This window comes from Oncorhynchus masou, unplaced genomic scaffold, assembly GCF_036934945.1.
Source record: "Oncorhynchus masou masou isolate Uvic2021 unplaced genomic scaffold, UVic_Omas_1.1 unplaced_scaffold_6408, whole genome shotgun sequence".
Classification (NCBI taxonomy): Eukaryota; Metazoa; Chordata; class Actinopteri; order Salmoniformes; family Salmonidae; genus Oncorhynchus; species Oncorhynchus masou.
The window spans coordinates 13,732-18,070 of record NW_027012841.1 but is presented as its reverse complement, the minus strand read 5'-3'; the positions used below and the strand labels follow the sequence as shown (position 1 = coordinate 18,070).

The window sequence follows — 4,339 nt, the reverse complement described above, 5'->3', positions numbered from 1 at the left end:
TCTCCAGGTTATGAAAAATGTGCTCTTTTAGTATTTCTCCAGTAGGTTTCCTGAAGGAGAAAGCCTCCACTTCTATGTTCAAGATAGTAAATACTACAGTCTGCAAAAACACTACAGTAAATACTACAGTATACTACAATCTGCAAAAAACAAAAAACACTACATTAATTACTATAGTATATGCTACAGTTTTCTTTTACTACAGTATTTATATATTAGTTAACTGGAAATACTACAGTATAATATAGTAAATACTACAGTAAAAACTACAGTATAATACAGGAAGTACTACAATAAATACTATAGTTTTCACTGTAGTGTTTTTGCAGACTTTAGTCATTAAAGACTGCAAAAACACTACAGTGAAAACTATAGTATTTATACCATAGTACTCAATAGTATTTTGTCATGTGGGTATTCAGCCCCACTCACATAAATCCCCTGTGGACGCCTTACGAAGGACCTTAGACAGATTATCATTAGTCTGTTTACCATGACAACTGTTGGAGCTGCGTTCAAGTGGCCCGTCTGATCCATCACTAGAAACGTCAGCTCGTTTGATAAATGCTCTTTGTTTCCAAAGCTAGACGGTCTTGTATCTACGTCTCTGCGTTTCTGCGTTATTTAAATATCTAATTGTTGATTCCAAGGATTCCTTCCTGGCGAACAACAGAAAGTTTATTTAAGTTTATTTAAGGAGGTGGACGCTAACGTGATTCCCTCTGTAAGTGTCATCTAACGGTCGGAATAACGTTTTAACAACCCTGGTTTCCCCAAGCATTCATTCCTCCACGTTTTCCCCTCAACTGATTCAGCCTAACTTCACCTGACGAGTCAACGCCATGACTAAGGCTATAATGAGCCATACATACAGCCATGACTAATGGTTTCCTTTCATCTTTCATTCCTCTAATCTAGGTAATGTTCCGTTGCCAGAGAACGGGCTGTCTCCTCGGCAACCATCACTGATGGAACTCTCAACGATCTCTCAACACTCCGTGAGGAGGGGCGAGCGTAAAGTTAGGAACTAGAAAACAGTCATTTAATAGGATCTCTATGAGAGAAGAGAACATTCTAGAATACAATAATGCCATTCTTCTTCATTATTGCTCAACTGCTCTTAAAATTAGATGATGCCTTGATTGAGCGAGAAAATAAAAAAACTATTTCCAGGTTAAGCCAAGTAACAAACATCCTGGTCCTGTAGCCATGCGTGTGTGTGTGTGTGTGTGTGTGTGTGTGTGTGTGTGTGTGTGTGTGTGTGTGTGTGTGTGTGTGTGTGTGTGTGTGTGTGTGTGTGTGTGTGTGTTGTGTGTTGTGTGTGTGTGCGTGTGCGTGTGCGTGTGCGTGTGCGTGTGCGTGTGCGTGTGTGTGTGTGTGTGTGTACATGTGTACATGTGTACGGAGTCATAGATTAGATACTAGGTTGAAGTGGTCAGAGGGCATCCGGGGTTTGAGTTGGTCACTACTCTGAGGTAATGGCTCAGTTTCGTTCCGGGGAAGTAGAAACCTGACCACAGTAACACACACAACAGAAAGAGTTTTATCCCTCCCATGAAATCAACAGTCAACGTCATGGGTGTGATTTATGCACTCAATACCTTCTGTGTTCAAATCCAAAAGTCAAATTCGGAGGTAGGAACAATTTCTCATTAAAAAAAAATTATGACTTAATATATAAAATCTATTTCTAGGGTCGATATGTTATAATACCTTTGGGTGGTCGTAAAAGAGGGGGATGGTTAGGGGGGGGATGACCTGAGGTTTGTCTCTCTAATTCCTCCAGTCTAGACATTCTACGGTGACTGCTGGGGATTGAAGAGCTGAGCATCAGAAACATACAGTACCTATAGAATCCAGGACGTCTGTGGCAATGAGGTGATCCTCGTGTTCAGAACCAGCTGTTAAAGCGTAGCCACTGACTGATCACTGCACAGTGGAAACCAAGCAGGCATGATGCCTTGACGGTGTGTTCACCATGCTGTGGCAGAGGGTGTGGCTTAACGCCATGTCACATCATGAATAACCCACAGATCTGACTTAGTGAATAACATTAGGGGAGAGTGGGGTAAATTGAGCCAAAGGGGTAAATTGAACCAAAGGGGTAAATTGAACCAAAGGGGTAAATTGAACCAAAGGGGTAAATTGAGCCAAAGGGGTAAATTGAGCCAAAGGGGTAAATTGATCCAAAGGGGTAAATTGATCCAAAGGGGTAATTTGAGCCATGTGGTAAATTGATCCAAAGGGGTAAATTGAGCCAAAGGGGTAAATTGATGCAAAGGGGTAAATTGAGCCAAAGGGGTAAATTGATCCAAAGGGGTAAATTGAGCTAAAGGGGTAAATTGATCCAAAGGGGTAAATTGATCCAAAGGGGTAAATTGAGCCATGTGGTAAATTGATCCAAAGGGGTAAATTGAGCCATGTGGTAAATTGATCCAAAGGGGTAAATTGAGCCAAAGGGGTAAATTGATCCAAAGGGGTAAATTGATCCAAAGGGGTAAATTGATCCAAAGGGGTAAATTGAGCCATGTGGTAAATTGATCCAAAGGGGTAAATTGAGCCAAAGGGGTAAATTGATCCAAAGGGGTAAATTGAGCCAAAGGGGTAAATTGATCCAAAGGGGTAAATTGAGCCAAAGGGGTAACTTGATCCATGTGGTAAATTGAGCCAAAGGGGTAAGTTAATTAAGCCACCCTTGTTTCTAGGAAACCATACACACAATGTATAATTTGACCAAACATTTCAGAAGAGGTCATCATTTCATGGAGTCTGGGAAAGAAGAAACCACATTGTAAAAAGTGGCAAGTAAGATAGGTCCGGAAAACAGATTTTTCCCCAAGTCAAATAAATGTATTGTAGTAGAGGTTTCATAATGCTTGTATCTAAAACAAAGTAGATCATTTTAAGATCGTTCTATACATCAGTTGGGGTCAACAAAAGCTTCAATATGAGGTCCTGAACTTGACATGAAAGTACATCCTTGTAGCTCTGTGGACTAATATAGTCAAAAGGTTTGCCTTAAGGTAAGTTGAGCCAATGGCCTCCGTTCTCGTTGAGCCAATGGAAGGGTTTTCTTCCCAGGCGTAATGCAAGGCATTATCACCTGTTTATGAGGTAACAACAGGGCCTGTGTTAAAATTACAAAGTGTTTGTTAGGTGTTAAGCCTGTGTTAAAATTACAAAGGGTTTGTTAGGTGTTAAAGGATGCTTAAAAATAAACTAAAAAAGTGATTGTGATGAATTGTGTTTAAAGAAATAAAAATAGACAATAGTCGTAGTGGTATTATTTCATTCAGTACAGACATTTGTAGGCGGCTTAACTTACCCTGTCCTGCAGACAAGCTACGTTTTCAAAGCTGTTGTGTTTACATGAATTCAGATCATTTCCAGGGATATAGAACATCTTGGAATATATGTAGAGATCTTTGTTAGAAAGAATATTATATTTCCCTTTGACAGCGTTTTGCTGATTGTAAAAAAAGAGCTCAACTTACCCCACTCTCCCCTACCTCAACAAGGGGGAGATTCTAAAGATAGCCCAGTGACTGAATATATCCATGATCATTTCTTTGTCCCCATGGTAGGTCATAAAGACAGACATTGTTGTTTCTGCTTTGAGGTTGAATGGGCATATAATATATCCTTATCCGCTCTCCTATTGGCCTACATTCACTCATTCATTCTGCAGAAGAAAAACAAACTGTGGTAACCTCATCCTCGGGAAGGCCATTGTTAACCTGATGACCTCATCCTGTGACCTCATAGCTTAGCTCAGAGTTCTAAGGTTCTCTGAAGTCCTTGAATCCCAGGCATCACATCCCAAATGGCGCCCTGTTCCCTAAATAGTGGACTACTTTTAAACAGAGCCCTATGGGATTCTGTATGGGCCATGGTCAAAAGTAGTGCACTATGTAGGGAATAGAGTGCCTTTTGGGATGCACTCTGGATTTCCTTTCCGACAGTAATGTGGCTCATTGTCGTTACGTTTGATAAATCACCCAGAGATCAGAGGACAGCTAATTGGGAGGTTTTCTGTGCCTGAAGGGGCGATTCTCTTAGGCCAGTTTTGAAGGAACGTTCCCTAGTTCTTCCATGTTGTTATATTGCTCATCTGTGTGTGTGTGTGTGTGTGTGTGTGTGTGTGTGTGTGTGTGTGTGTGTGTGTGTGTGTGTGTGTGTGTGTGTGTGTGTGTGTGTGTGTGTGTGTGTGTGTGTGTGTGTGTGTGTGTGTGTGTGACCTCCGAGAGAGAGCAACACACCACCCTGCACCTCAACCCTTTGAACCTCTGCCCTGCCCTGGGTTGGGTTGCCTCTAAGTCCGGGCTCTGCTTCCGGGCCC

At 41.5% G+C, this 4,339-nt stretch overlaps 1 non-coding gene across 1 annotated transcript; it reads left to right on the top strand.

The window, feature by feature from the left end:
- Positions 1 to 15: 15 nt before the first annotated feature.
- LOC135536587 (U7 small nuclear RNA) lies at positions 16 to 68 on the top strand. Its single transcript, XR_010455010.1, has one exon. It is a non-coding gene; the product is annotated as a U7 small nuclear RNA (small nuclear RNA).
- Positions 69 to 4,339: the final 4,271 nt, after the last annotated feature.